Below are 16613 nucleotides of genomic sequence, written 5' to 3' on the forward strand. Positions count from 1 at the left end.
TTCAAGAGGAAATTGATGCATTTGAAGAAGCTCCTAAGGCCTTGGTCAAGTGGGTTCCCAAGACTACTTCAAGTTCCACTTCATCAAGTACAACTACAACACCGAGGATTCCCATCAAGATGGTGTGGATCCTAAAGAAGAAGAACTAGAGTTCTTGAGGGTGACTCCGCCAACATACTTCACTCTTATCATCTTGGCAAGAACAAGTGCAATCAACTTCCACATCTTGCACTAGTTCAAGGAGTCACAAACCCTCTTGTTGGTAAGACAAGGGACAAGGTAACCTAAAAGCTTTCATAGACATCATCTTGTGTGTGCATCACTTTATGTCTATGGATATCCTTGTTTGTTCCTTGTGGGACTAACCCATGTAGGTATTGAAAGTGCAACTCACTCCAATGGATAGCTCCAAATTATCTACATCAACATTGAGCATCCACATCTTCAACATCTACATGAAGTCATCATCGACAAAACCCAAGGTTAGTTCATCCCTCTTAGGGGGGATCTCACATCTAGGGGGAGCTTTACTCTAAGAATTGAGCTAAAGCAACTCTAATGGTGTGAACACAACAAATGCTTTATGTAAAAGTGGTAGCCCCACTTGTGCTTAAACGATGAGTATGACCTATGATCAAATGTTCTCATTTGACTCCTAAGTCAATATACTCATATATAGATGACCTAGTCATCACCAATTGTTTGATAGATGCTAGAATTGGTTGTGCATGCTTTGCCACATATTTCAATTGCCATTTTGTTGTGTGAGCATGTTGATTGCATATTTTACTCATTCGAGGACATCCACTTGTTGTTTTGATTGATTGGTTTTCTTTTCTTTTGCCAAGTGGATGGACAAGAATGCCTAAGAACCCTCTCTAGCTATCTATGCTTTTCTCGTCTCAAACTCTATTCATGCTACATCACAAAATTTGATCAAGTCAGATTCGAACCACTCTGTGTGAGGAGCACTCGGAGTCCCCGATTCGTCATAGACTTAAACTTCCAAAACTTCTTTGTGCGTTTCGGTCTGACCGATTCATCCATTTCGGTCATACCGAGATCACTAAGTCGATCTAGGTTTTCAATCTCGGTGCAACCGATTTGAACCTTTCGGTCACACCGAGTTTCGGTAACTGCTTGCAGTTATGAATCTCGGTGCCACCGACTTGTTCCACTCGGTCACACCGATAGGGTCGGGCTATATATACTCACGGGCAAAATTTTGGAAATTTCTCCGAAACCCCTTCTCCCGCGCATAGCTCACTCTGCCTCCTGGGTCTCCGGATCGTCCTCCTCGTCGCCAGCCGCCTCCTGTCGCTGGTCTCCGCCGCCATCAACAGAATTCTTCCCCGCCGTTGCCGCCGTAGCGAGTTCATCGCTGAACTAGGGTATGGACTCAATCACAGTGCTATCCCCGTCCGATTCCTAGCACATTGTGTTTATTATGATTCTTACCACGATTGAAACGCTTCTATCCAGTCAAAACACTCCGTAGATTAGAGTTGAATTGAAAATTTAGGGTTAGGTTTCCGCCGAAACCATCTCGGACCCACCGAGTTGTGGAACTCGGTACCACCGATTCGGCTCAGGCCACTGCACATGTAATTTTCGGTCTGACCGAGAATGGCAAATCGGTGTGACTGAGTTCAGGACTTTGTGAAACCCTAGCAGTCTTGGTGCCACCGAACCGTGACTCGGTCTGACTGACTTCACTAGTTTAGGTTCCAACAGCTGCTTCGGTATCACCGAGTTTACAAATTGGTTGATCCGAAGTGCTTTCTGTGGAAAACTAAAACTAAGTTTTTGACTCAGTCTTTTGCAAAAACCTCTGCATTTTGTGATGCTCATCCACTCTATTTCGTCTATATCTATTCACAGGGTCTGCTGTTAGTGTTTGCAATATGTCTAATCAAAGTGACAACCAGAACAGGTCAGAGGAGCAGGTTCACCTGAGTGAGGGCACTAGTCCCTCTAGTAGTTCAGATGATGGTAGCAGGAGCACTCCCAGCAACTTGCCCAAAGCTGCCACCAGAACAAGGAAGAAGACAACTTTAGAGTCTGAGGATGAAGACTATGTGGCCACTGAGGATGATGCCACATCAAAGAAGAAAGTGCTCAAGAAGGAGTACAGCTCAGCTACAGTTAAGCCAGGGATGAAGATCAAAAGGCCAGTAGGAAGATAACCCATGTCAAAGGCCAGAGCATCTACTCAAGTCTCTTTGGGATCTGAACCCAAAGAGGCTGCTGCAGAAGGGAAGAAGAGGAAGGAGAGGATCAAAAAGACCACTGCTAGAGTGCTTGGGAGATCCTCAATCATGAGAGATTCTGAAGAGGAAGAGGAAGAAGAGGTTGCTGCACCAGCACCCAAGGCACAAAAGCTGATGGGTGATGCTATAAAGTCAGGGGCTGCAACATCAAAGCCAAAAGAAGCACCCAAAGCAGCCTCCAAGCCCAAGAGTGCACCTAAGAGGAATACCAGGAGTATACCAGCTGCTGAGAAGAACAAGGCCCCAGTGCATGAAGTTGCTGCTGATGAAGATGATGAAGGACAAGTCCTGAGAAAGCTCAAACCCAAGATTCCAGACCACAATGATGCTCATCCTGTGGCTGAGAACATGAAGATCAGGAGAGACTTAGGGTTGAGGCTATGGAGAGAGATAAATCCATATGCTACCAGGAGAAGGACTGCTGTTGATTACAGGTTCCACACAAAGGAACAGCAGGACTTCTATGAGACAGTGTTGTTGGATAAGAAGCCTATAGTGTGTGAAATGAGGTGGGTCGACTGGAAGTATATCAAGGAAAATGAGGAAGACTATCCTGGTGTGTTTGACAGCTTCAGTGCTTGTGGAGTTGCAGACTTTGTTGGGCAGAAGCTCACAAAGTGGAATGAGGAGCTCATAATGCAATTCTACTCCACAACACACTTATATCCAGATGGCAGGATAGTATGGATGTCTGAAGGTACAAGGTCCCACTCAACTATTGAGGAATGGGCAAATCTGATCAATGCTCCTAAGGAAGAAGAAGATGACTTGGATGTCTATGCCAAGAAGAAGATGGATCACAACTCTATGGCAAACATGTACAAGGAGATTCCTGAAGATGATCTTGAGACTCACCAGTTTGGGCCAGTAAAACACTTGCTGTCAGGGCTACCTACAATCAATTGGATCCTTAGGCACACTCTCTTGCCCAAGTCTGGTGATCATAGAATGATCAGAGGCCATGCAATTAACTTGCTACATATATTTGATGTGCCACATAAGTTCAAGGTCATGAGCCTTATAGTTGAGACTATCAAGAGGAATGCAGTTGACCAGAAAAGAAGTTGTGGATATGCCCCACAGATCCAGGAGTTGATAAACTCAAAGATGGGCACAGGCACATACCTGTTGGATAAGGAACACTTGCCTATCTATCCCAACTTTGAGGATAATCAAGTTGTGATGAATGAGAATGAACCATCATCAGTACAAGCTCAAGAGAAGAAGGAGAAAGCAAAGAAAGAGAAGGCTGCCAAGATGCCAACTCAAGAGGAGGCATCTAAGTACTTTTTGAAAAGCAAGCAAGATCAGCTTGGCTACCTGATTGCATCCACTCTGAGGATTGAGAAGGGACTGGCCACCCTGATTCAAAACCAGAAGAGCTTGGAAAGAATCATGGAGCAAAAATTCTATGACTTGGATGTGAAGGTAACTGAGATTCAGTCAGTTGTGGAGCAACTTCAAGATGATATGCAGGAGAGGAGGGGAAAGACAACCACTGATGCATTTTCCAGAGTGCCTAGAGCTCAGAGGTCTGCTGCAGTGCATGTTTCAGACACTAGAGTCACTTCATCTGCACCAGCTACAGCTTCAGCGCAACCAGCTCCAGCACCAACTCCATCAGCTCCATCCACATCAACTGAAGCCTTCGTCCTTGGCGTTCTCCAGACACCACCACCTGAAGACCAAGCTTGAGAGACGTTCTAGTGCTATGCATTTTCTATGAACTTTTTGGTAACTTGTTGCCAAAGGGGGAGAAAAATGTATAGATCATAGGCTTCGAGAGAGAGCGTTGCTTTTTATTCTCTCTTGCTTTGGTGGTTGAACTTTGTTTGTCTTTTGATTGCTTGAGATACTATGCTATTATCTGTGAGACGTTGATGATCATGTGGTTGATCATAAGCTACACTTATGCTTGTTAGATGATATTATCTTACTTATCCTTATATGACCATTCACTTTGCTTGGTGATGAGTGCATGTATTTAATTCTTATCATTTTGAGTGCTCCACCAAGATGTATGTGACATGGAAGAGTAACCCATGATCCTAACTCATTGTGCATTTGCAGTCCAAAGCAAATCTTAAGATATGCACAAATTTAGGGGGAGCTCTTGCTTTTCACATACTTCTCAAAGCGACAATATCTTTCACTCTTATTATCATTTGTTGAAGCTTTGATCTATATGTTGTCATCAATTACGAAAAAAGGGGGAGATTGAAAGTGCAACTATCCCTGGGTGGTTTTAGTAATTCCTAACAACATATAGCTCATTGAGCTAACATTATTCTAAGATTAATATTTCAGGAAAAGCTCAATGAATGGCATGGCATGGATGAGGAAAGTGGATCCCTTAAAATTCTAAGGACAAAAAGTTTGGCTCAAGCTTGAAGCTCAAGACTCTACATTTTATATTTTAGTGATCCAAGATCACATTGAGTCTATAGGAAAAGCCAATACTATCAAGGAGGGATGAGGTGTTGCTTAATGGCTTGCTTGCTCAAAATGCTTAGTGATATGCTCCAAAACCCTCAACTACCTTCCCACATCCACATATGACCTAAACCAAAAGTCAAACTTGGCCCCACCGATTCTTTCTATCCGGTGCCACCGAGTTTCAAATGTCATAGCCACTGCCACAAACCCTAGCAAATCGGTCTCACCGATAGGGATCTCGGTCTCACCGAGATGGGATTGTAATCTCTCTGTTTCCCTTAGTAACGTTTCGGTCTTACCGAGATGAGCGATCGGTCCCACTGAGATTGCAATGTAAACTCTCTGTTTCCCTTTTGTAACATTTCGGTCTCACCGAGATGAGCGAATCGGTCCCACCGAGTTTACCTGACCAACTCTCTGGTTAGCTTATTACCAAAATCAGTCCCACCGAGTTTGTGTAATCGGTCACACCAAGATTACGTTATGCCCTAACCCTAACCATACCGGTCCTACCAAGTTGCATCTCAGTCCCACCGAAAATCCTAACGGTCACTAGGTTTGCTGAATCGGTCCGACCGAGTTTAACCATTCGGTCCCACCGAGTTTGGCAAATTGTGTGCAACGGTTATATTTTGTGTGGAGGCTATATATACCCCTCCACCCACTCTTCATTCGTGGGGAGAGCCATCAGAACATACCTACACTTCCAATACACATTTTCTGAGAGAGAACCACCTACACTTGTGTTGAGGTCAAGATATTCCATTCCAACCATATGAATCTTGCTCTCTAGCCTTCCCCAAGTTGCTTTCCACTCAAATCTTCTTTCCACCAAATCCAAATCCTGTGAGAGAGAGTTGAGTGTTGGGAAGACTATCATTTGAAGCACAAGAGCAAGGAGTTCATCATCAACACACCATTTGTTACTTCTTGGAGAGTGGCGTCTCCAAGATTGGCTAGGTGTCACTTGGGAGCCTCCGACAAGATTGTGGAGTTGAACTAAGGAGTTTGTAAGGGCAAGGAGATCGCCAACTTCATGAAGATCTACCGCTAGTGAGGCAAGTCCTTCGTGGGCGACGACCATGATGGAATAGACAAGGTTGCTTCTTCATGGCCCCTTCGTGGGTGGAGCCCTCCGTGGACTCGCGCAACCGTTACCCTTCGTGGGTTGAAGTCTCCATCAACGTGGATGTACGATAGCACCACCTATCGGAACCACGACAAAACATCCGTGTCTCCAATTGCGTTTGAATCCTCAAAACCCTTCCCTTTACATTCTTGCAAGTTGCATGCTTTACTTTCCGCTGCTCATATACTCTTTTGCATGCTTGCTTGAATTGTGTGGAGATTGCTTGACTTGTGCTAACATAGCTAAAATTTGCCAAGAACTAAAATTGGGAAAAGGCTAGATTTTTATTTGGTCAAGTAGTCTAATCACCCCCCTCTAGACATACTTTTGATCCTACAAATTTCGAAATAATAATAAATCCAGAAATTGTTTTAAACTTCGGAAAATCATAGAAAATAAACCGTAACTCGGATGAAAATGTTTTCTACATGAAAGTTGCTCAAAAAAATCCAACGAATCCAAATACGCGGTCCTTTCATTTGGCACATGCCCCTAGCATGCTGAATAGGGAACCGTTCCCCCTCTTCCACCTGTCCGGAATTTGTCTAACATCGGGAATTCATCCTCGGATATTTATCCCCTCCGTCTGCAACGTGTAGTACTATGTTAGGACAACCCTAGCTCTGCCTATCGTCATGTAATGCTTAGTGATGCATCTGTTTGCTCTGTATTTACTGTTTCTTCCCCCTCTTCTCTCCGGTAGACCCCGAGATTGATGCCGCCCCTGTGATCGGCTACGTCAACGACACTTCTTCTTTTTCAGTAGAGCTTCCAGGCAAGCAAAACCCCCTTGAGCATTTTGATATCTCCCATTTCTTTCCCTCTCATGATTGCATTAGAACTGCTCCTGCTTTCTGTATGATCCTACTCTGATGCATAGCCTGTTTTTGTTACCTGCTTATCCTAAACTTCTTAGTACAGGTTGGTTAGAGATCCATCAGTGACCCCACCTTGTCCCAGTTGCCTCGCTTTATGTTCGATGACTCGATCAATGTGATCGACGTCCAGGCCCCGACATCACACATCACCCCCCCTAGTTGTACGACTCTGCAGAGTTACCATCGAGTGCCGAGGGTGGAACCTCTTACATCACTCCTGATGAGATCTCTGTAGTGTAGCTATACGGTCGAGGTCATTGAGGGTGATTTCCTCCTTAACCACTTTCGTTACGGCTCTATCGTGCAACCCCTCAAGTGTGAACCTCGAGGGTGTATCCTCTTACGTTCACCTTGATGATAACATCGAGTGGAATTCACCGGGGGTGATTCCTCGGGATTCCCCTTTGGTGTTAGACACACAATTACTATGGTTACTATGACTTTACACTGAACCATGTTACTAAAGACGGGTCGGCCCTGAGGGGTATCCGCGCGAACTTAATAGCGAGTGATGTGGAGTCGGGTTGACCTGGAAGGTGCTCGCAAGATACTTACGAGGCGTGGCCGGGCATTCTTAGCCCTTGCCGCAAGTACTCGAGACGGGGCGACGGGGTCACATCTTTCGTGAGTCTCTACTTGTTACCGCGCGTTCCTAATCCACTACAGTTTGGATATTTGATCCGAGGGGCCTCTGGCCTGATAGCACTAACCATCAAGTGGGCATAGTATGGGCGTTCTGCATCGTATGCATCAGCCGAACCTTAATAGACGTCGTGCGATTGAGCGGCGCGCACCGGGTTGGACTGGTAAGCTCCTGGCTTTTTAAGGAGGTAGCTAGGTCTGCTCACCGGCCGCCCACGCAATGTGCAGGAGTTCCCAGGGCGATGGCCCAAGACCCCTGGGGGCATAGGTTTAGTCCGGCATGCTTGACCTCTCTATTAAGCCTAGGTCGGGTTGCGGCGTATTGTTTGGCCGAGGCCGGGCATGACCCAGGAAAGTGTGTCCGGGCGGAGTTAATCAAGCGTGGTGGGTAAGTTGGTGCACCCCTGCAGGGAAGAAAACACCTATCAATAGCCTGTCCTACGGTAACGGACACTTGGAGTTGTATCCCGATCGATACAACTAGAACTGGATACTTGAGATGAGAAATGGATATGACAGTTGGATAGTATGGCTCTGGGATTGCTTTCTCACAGGGAGTCAAGAAAGGATCTCTGGCCGAGGTTGATAACACTATTACTACTTTACATTATGTCGATCTGTACTCTTCTATATGCTGCAAGATGCTTGAAGATGCTAGTCTTCGATAGGCTAGGCTTTCCCCTTCTTTTCTGGCATTCTGCAGTTTAGTCCATAGATACAACCCTTTTCCTTTGTTACAGATGCATACTTAGTTTAGATTTGATGTAAGTCTTGCGAGTACTTTGGATGAGTACTCACGGTTGCTTTGCTACCTCTTTTTCCCATATACCTGTTTGTTGCAACCAGATGACGGATCCCAGGAGCCAGACGACACCACTAATGATTACTACTACCCCGAGGGTGTACTACAACATGACGGCTGCTGACGACTTGGAGTAGTTAGGAGGCTCCCAGACAGGAGGCCTTGCCTGTTCGATCGTTGTTGCTTTTGTGCTAGCCTTCTTAAGGCAGACTTGTTTAACTTATGTCTGTTCTCATATATTGTTGCTTCCGCCGACTCTTGTGTATTCGAGCTTATGTATTCGAGCCCTCGAGGCCCCTGGCTTGTAATATAAAGCTTGTATTATTTTAATTTGTGTCTAGAGTTGTGCTGTGATATCTTCCCATGAGTCCTTGATCTTGATCATACACATTTGTGTGTATGATTAGTGTATGATTGAATCGAGGGCGTCACAAGTTGGTATCAGAGCCAACTGCCTGTAGGATCCCCCTTTCCAACTCCTTGGCCGAAGTTGAGTCTAGTCACTACAAAAAAACTTTTACTAACATGGCTGTGTGTCTTACGGGCCCACGTCGCCATTTGGGTGGTATTAGGATCTTCTATTCCTCATCTATACTCTGGGACTCTGATCTCTCTTCCATTCGGGTTAAATGGATTTACTAACTCTAACATTAGGATCCCGTGACCACATTGACCCAAAGCTAGATAAGCCATAGTTATTCCTTAGAATAGTATTTTGAGTAATGCACACACTGTCGTGTTGACTACTAAGTGGTATCCATCGTACCTCTTTCTTTATGCATGTTTCATCATGAATGATCCTTGTCTTTGCAAATGCTCAATGCTGAACTACCCCCTGTTACATGTTAGCAGGATGGTTAGACCCGCTGGCCGTGGCCGTGGTGCCAACGATCCACCACCGCCCGAATTCTTTGCTGGAATGATGCAACAATTTGAGTTGAACCGCCAGTTCATGGAAGGAATGATGGCTCATTTTCCTCATCCGAACATGAATCAACAGCCAACCCCAGTAACTCTGCAGGACTTCTTGCGCCTCAACCCAACTATCTACCACAGCTCAACTCAACCCCTTGATGCTGATGACTGGCTCCGCGACATCACGTATGAAATGGAGTATGCTAGTGTGGCCCCTGCTAGCTATGTCACCTTTGCATCTTTCTTTCTGAAGGGTCCCACTGCTCAATGGTGGGACAGCCATAGGCGTACCCTGCCTACTGGAATGGTCATCACTTGGCCGGATTTCCAAGCTGCTTTCCGTGCCCGATTCATTCCTCAAGGAATCATGACATGAAGAAGCGAGATTTCCGAAGAAGCGAGATTTCCGCAACCTCACCCAAGGCAACAAGACTATAGATGCTTATTAGCAGGAATTTCTGGACTTGTCATGTTATGCTGAAGAAGACATTTCAACTAATGCTCGTAAGCAAGAGAAGTTTCATGATGGACTTCACCCTGATATCAAGCTAGCACTGCTCATTCATTACTTTGCCAACTTTGCCACCTTGGTGAATAAGGCTATTCAGGTTGAGACTGGTTTTCAGGAACACCAGGGATCCCTTAGGCGCAACTGTGACACTGGCTCATCTTCGGGCCCGTCGGCACAGAAGCGTCGGATATGGATTCCCCACAGCATGTATCGTCTAGCTGCACCTGCACCAAGACAGTCCTATGCTGCACCTCGTCTGCCTCCTCTGCCGCAGAGGCAGCCGCTTCGAGCTGTACCACCCCAAGCTCCTGGTACCAATCCCAATGATGGTTTGTGCTTCAGATGTGGCCGTCCAGGTCTCCTTGCCAAAGAGTGCAATCAGAGAAGGAACCAGCTGGCTCTGCCTTCAACTCACCGTAACAATCAGCCCCATAACAGCAATGCCAGACCTTATGGTCATGGTCAGGCTAATCATGTTGATCTGAATGAAGCTCAAGACCAGCCCGCCACTATGATGGGTACTCTTCTCGTAAATTTAGTACTGGCTTCTGTTTTATTCGATTCAGGAGCATCACATTCATTCATGTCAGAAATTTTTTCTTACGCACACGACATCCGATGCGAGCCCATGAACACTCCGATAGTGGTACGCACCCCTGCGGGTCAGTGTCGAACTACCATGATTGGTCGCGACGTCCCCGTTGAAATTGAAGGGTTGGAATTTCATGTTTCTCCCATTATTCTGGAGTCTTCCAACATTGACCTCATTCTGGGAATGGAATGGTTGAAAGCACATACTGCCTCTATCGTTTGTGCCACCAAAGTCGTTCATCTCCTACATCCTTCCGATGAGATAGTAAGCTACCATGCTTAGATTGTTCAAAACGCTGAAGCATGACTTTATGCCTTGAATGCGTTGAACGCAACACCTCTAGAGGGAATTGAAAATATTCCAGTTGTTCGCGACTTCCTCGATGTCTTCCTAGAAGAACTTCCAGGAATACCCCCTGCCTGGGCTGTCGAGTTCGTCATCGACTTGAAACCAGGCACCGTTCCTATCGCCAAATGACCCTACAAGATGCCGCCTCACGAACTCCTTGAACTTAAGTGATACGTCTCCGTCGTATCTACTTTTCCAAACACTTTTGCCCTTGTTTTGGACTCTATCTTGTATGATTTGAATGGAACTAACCCGGACTGACGCTGTTTTCAGCAGAATTACCATGATGTTGTTTTATGTGCAGAAAACAAATATTCTCGGAATGACCTGAAACTCCACGGGAGGTCTTAGAAAAAATAATAAAAAATCCTCACCAAATATGAAGACCAGGGGGCCCACACCCTTCTCACGAGGGTGGGGGGCGCCCCCCTAGGGCGCGCCCCCTACCTCGTGGGCCCCCTGGAGACCCTCCGACGCCAACTCCAACTCTATATATTTGCTTTCAGAGAGAAAAAAATCAGAGAGAAGAAATCATCGCATTTTACGATACGGAGCCGCCGCCAAGCCCTAAAACCTCTCGGGAGGGCTGATCTGGAGTCCATTCCGGGCTCTGGAGAGGGGGATTCGTCGCCATCATCATCATCAACCATCCTCCATCACCAATTTCATGATGCTCACCGCCGTGCGTGAGTAATTCCATCGTAGGCTTGCTGGACGGTGATGGGTTGGATGAGACTTATCATGTAATCGAGTTAGTTTTGTTAGGGTTTGATCCCTAGTATCCACTATGTTCTGAGATTGATGTTGCTATGACTTTGCTATGCTTAATGCTTGTCACTAGGGCCCGAGTGCCATGATTTCAGATCTGAACCTATTTATGTTTTCATGAATACATGTGAGTTCTAGATCCTATCTTGCAAGTCTATAGTCACCTACTATGTGTTATGATCCGACAACCCCGAAGTGACAATAATCGGGACCACTCCCGGTGATGACCATAGTTTGAGGAGTTCATGTATTCACTATGTGCTAATGCTTTGTTTCGGTTCTCTATTAAAAGGAGGCCTTAATATCCCTTAGTTTCCAATAGGACCCCGCTGCCACGGGAGGGTAGGACAAAAGATGTCATGCAAGTTCTTTTCCATAAGCATGTATGACTATATGGAATACATGCCTACATTACATTGATGAATTGGAGCTAGTTCTGTGTCACCCTATGTTATGACTGTTACATGATGAACCGCATCCGGCATAATTATCCATCACTGATCCGGTGCCTACGAGTTTTCCATATACTGGTTCTCACTTATTTACTTTTCCGTTGCTACTATTACAATCACTACAAAATACCAAAAATATTACTTTTGCTGTCTTTACTTTTGTTGCCGCTACCACCACTATTATATTACTTTACTACTAAACACTTTGATGCAGATACTAAGTTTCCAGGTGTGGTTGAATTGACAACTCAACTACTAATACTTTAGAATATTCTTTGGCTCCCCTTGTGTCGAATCAATAAATTTGGGTTGAATACTCTACCCTCGAAAGCTGTTGCGACCCCCTATACTTGTGGGTATCAAGAACCTTTTTCCGGCGCCGTTGCCGGGGAGCATAGCTCTATTCTTTGAGTCAATTGGGATTTATATCTACTAGACACTATGAAGAACTTGAGAGATCCAAAAACCAAGATCTATCCCTCAACTATGAGGGGAGGTAAGGAACTGCCATCTAGCTCTACACTTGATTCACCTTCTATTATTAGTAAGTTTGCGACACCTACACCTACTTCTGCTATTCGTTCTGATATGTCGCATGTTATTGATGATGCACTTCTGCTATGCATGATACTTATGATGAAACTGCTTCTATGTCTGATACTACTGTGCCCCTTAGTGATTTTCTTGATGAACAAATTGCTAGGGCTAGAGAAAGAGAAATTATTGAATCTGAATACGATGATGATAGTGATGATGAAAACATGCCTGTTATTCCTAAAGGTTATCTTTTGATAGGGATGCTTCTTTAGCTATTTTAGCTTGCAGAGATAGATATGAGCTTAAGAGGTTATTAATTAAATGGAACAAAGAATCACTTAGAGATAAAATGAAACCCGACCCTGCTTTTGATACTTCACCTATATGTGTTCCTGATAAGGATTATGAATTCTCTATTGATCCTGATATAATTACTTTGGTTGAATCTGATCCGTTTTATGGCCATGAATCTGAAACTATTGTCGCACATCTTACTAAGTTAAATGATATAGCTGCCCTGTTCACTAATAATGAGAGATAACGTTACCTCTATTTACTCAAAATATTTCCGTTCTCATTAAAGGGCGATGCTAAGATATGGTTTAATTCTCTTGATCCTGGTTGTGTGCGTAGTCCCCAGGATATGATTTATTACTTCTCTGCTAAATATTTCTCTGCTCATAAGAAACAAGCTGCTTTGAGGGAAATATACAACTTTGTGCAAATTAAAGAAGAGAGTCTCCCACAAGCTTGGGGGAGGCTTCTCAAGTGACTTAATGCTTTGCCTGATCATCCTCTTAAGAAACTTGAAATACTTGATATCTTTTATAATGGACTAACTGATGCTTCCAGAGATTACTTGGATAGTTGTGCTGGTTCTCTTTTCAGGGAAAGAACACCGGATGAAGCTGAAATTCTATTGAAGAATATGTTGCAAATGAAAATAATTGGGCACCTCCTGAGCCAGCTCCTGATCCATCTCCTGCTCCAATTACTGAGCCTATTCCTAAACCAACCCCGAAGAAGAGAGGTATTCTATTTCTCAGTCCCGAAGATATGCAAGAGGCAAAGAAATCTATGAAAGAAAAAGGTATTAAAGCTGAAGACGTTAAGAATTTACCTCCTATTGAAGAAATACATGGCCTTAATATACCACCTGTTGAAGAAACATATGATCTCAATTATTTATTTACTGAAGAACCTCCTGATCCCGATATCCCGACATAGGTAGTAAAGGTAAATTCTCTCTATAGATATGATAAAGCTGAAGTCCCTCTTACTAAAATTGCTAGTCAGTGCTTGGATGAGTTTGATAACTTTATGTTTAAGCAAGACGACTTCAATGCTTATTTTGGTAGACAATTAAAAGAAAATGCTTATATGATTAGACGTTTGGGTGATTATATGGCTGATATTAAAGGTGAACTTAAACTTATTAGCAAACATGCTTCTATGGTTACCACTCAAGTATAACAAGTACTTAAGGCTAAAAAAGAAGTGCTTGATGAAATGAATAGTAAGAAAAATGATTATGCTGTTAGAGTGGCTACTAGAACTGGTAGAATGACTCAGGAACCTTTGTATCCTGAAGGCCACCCTAAGAGAATCGAGCAAGATTCTCAGAGAAATAATATTGATGTTCCTAGTTCTTCTAAAAAGAAGAAGAAGAAAAATGATAGAACTGTGCAAACTTCTAGTGAACCTATTGCTGAACCACCTGATAATCCAAATGATATATCTATGTCTGATGCTGAAACACAATCTGGTAATGAACATGAACCTAGTAAAAATATTAATGATGATGTTCATGATGATGCTCAACCTAGTAATGACAATGATGTAGAAATTGAACCAGCAGTTGATCTTGATAACCCACAATCAAAGAATCAACGTTATGATAAAAGAGACTTTGTTGCTAGGAAACATGGTAAAGAAAGAGAACCTTGGGTTCAGAAACCCATGCCTTTTCCTCCGAAACCATCCAAGAAAAAGGATGATGAGGATTTTGAGCGCTTTGCTGAAATGATTAGGCCTATCTTTTTGCATATGAGATTAACTAATGTGCTCAAAACAAATCCTTATGCTAAATATATGAAAGATATCATTACTAATAAAAGAAAGATACCGGAAGCTAAGATTTCCACCATGCTTGCTAATTATACTTTTAAGGGTGGAATACCAAAGAAACTTGGAGACCCCGGAGTACCTACTATACCTTGCTCCATTAAAAGAAATTATATTAAAACTGCTTTATGTGATCTTGGAGCCGGTGTTAGTGTTATGCCTCTTTCTTTATATGGTAGACTTGACTTGAATAAGCTGGCACCTACTGAAATATCTTTGCAAATGGCTGATAAATCAACTGCTATACCTGTCGGTATTTGTGAGGATGTGCCTGTTGTGGTTGCAAACGTTACTATTTTAATGGACTTTGTTATACTTGATATTCCCGAGGATGATAGTATGTCTATTATTCTTGGAAGACCTTTTCTTAATACTGCAGGGGCTATTATTGATTGCAACAAAGGCAATGTCACTTTTCATGTTAATGGTAATGAGCATACGGTACACTTTCCGAGGAAACAACCTCAAGTTCATAGTATCAACTCTATTGAAAAAATTCCATCGATTATATTTGGAGGTTTTGAATTTCCTCTTCCTACTGTTAAGAAGAAATATGATATTCTTATTATTGGGGATGTGCATATCCCCGTTGAGGTAACTTAGTGTTATTCGAAATTTCTTCGGTTTCATGATTATCGGAATGAGTTTGTTAACAAGACTTAATCAACATTGTTAGTGGATTCTTTTTGATGAGCATGAGATGGATGAAACTAGAAGCACAAACTTCTGTACCCCACTTTTAATTTCTGTTATTTATATTAAATAAAGTAAAAATAGTATTTTCTGTCTGTTTCCTGACTTATCCGTACAATATAAAAATATCCCAAAAATAAAAGTCCTCAGAATGCCATGCCAATTTAATATGATTTTTTCGGGAATATTTGAGAATTTACTATGCAAAAATTACCGTGGGAGGAGCTGCCACCTGGCCACGAGGGTGGTGGGCACCCCCCCTATAGGGTGCGCCCCCTGCCTCGTGGGCCCACGGTGGCCCTCCTCCACTTATCCCAGCACCCATCTTCTTCCTCTATCTCACACAAACCCGAAAAACCAACTCAAGCACGAGTTCCAGCCACTTTTGCTGCGATTTTCGATCTCCTTGCTCAAAGCACCTCTCTCAAAACTGCTAGGGGAGATTGTTCCTTGGTATGTGACTCCTCCATTTGTCCAATTAGTTTTTGTTCTAGTGCTTTATTCTTTGCAAATTTGTGCTGCATAGGTGACCATGTTCTTGAGCTTGCATGTCAAATTCATATGGTTCTAAGTAGTTCTAATGCTTGATATAGGCTCTAGGCACTTGTAGGAGTAGTTGCTATAAATATTATTGAGTTTTGTTTACATTTATTTTGAAGTTACTAAAAATTTCAGATTGTTTCAGAAAAATAATGTGGAGATTTTTGAGGGGCTCGTCGAGCCAAAGCTCGAAGGAAAAGTCACTGAAGCCTAAGTATAATTTGCCGCGCACCACGGAGATTCGGGCGTGTGAATGGCCTTCTGAAGATTTCTTGAGAGCAGCCGGTATCTATGAAGATTTTCATGAATTGGCTCACAATGCAGGCATCACCGCTTTCCTCCACAACCAATGCGATCAGTATCTCTTGCTCACAAATACCTTTGTGCAAAAATTTCATTTTCATTCTAGGAACTCACCACCTATGGTGGAATTTCATTTATATGATGAGCCTAAGGAGATGTCACTTTATGATTTCTGTCGGATTTGTTTAGTCCCTTTTGAGGGCAAGACAGAAGAACCACATCATGATGATGTGGCTGGGTTTATTGATAATATCACTGTAGGAGAAACCAGGAAGGTTTCCGATGCACGAATCACTAGCATACATTTTCCTGTTTTGTGTTACTTTGCATTATTTGCTAGTCGTTGTTTAATTGGATGCGGAAATTCTGGAAACCTTAGTATCCCTGATTTAATTATCCTGCTCCAAGGTTTATATAGTGAAAACACTTTTAGTTTGGGCGGTATTATTGCTAGATGGTTAAATATGAACCGTACTAAGGGCCCCATCTTTGGAGGCATTTATGCCACACGCCTAGTAGCACATTTTAACATACCTATTAGGCATGCTGAGAAGGAAGAAAAAGTGCTACCCCATGTTTATCTAGATCATAAAAGTATGGTGGCACATGATTTTATTGTTAAAAATAGGGCAGGGGAGCTTAGATATCAATTGTTCTTTAATAAACATCATCC

Source organism: Triticum dicoccoides, chromosome 7A (assembly GCF_002162155.2).
Source record: "Triticum dicoccoides isolate Atlit2015 ecotype Zavitan chromosome 7A, WEW_v2.0, whole genome shotgun sequence".
Lineage (NCBI taxonomy): Eukaryota > Viridiplantae > Streptophyta > Magnoliopsida > Poales > Poaceae > Triticum > Triticum dicoccoides.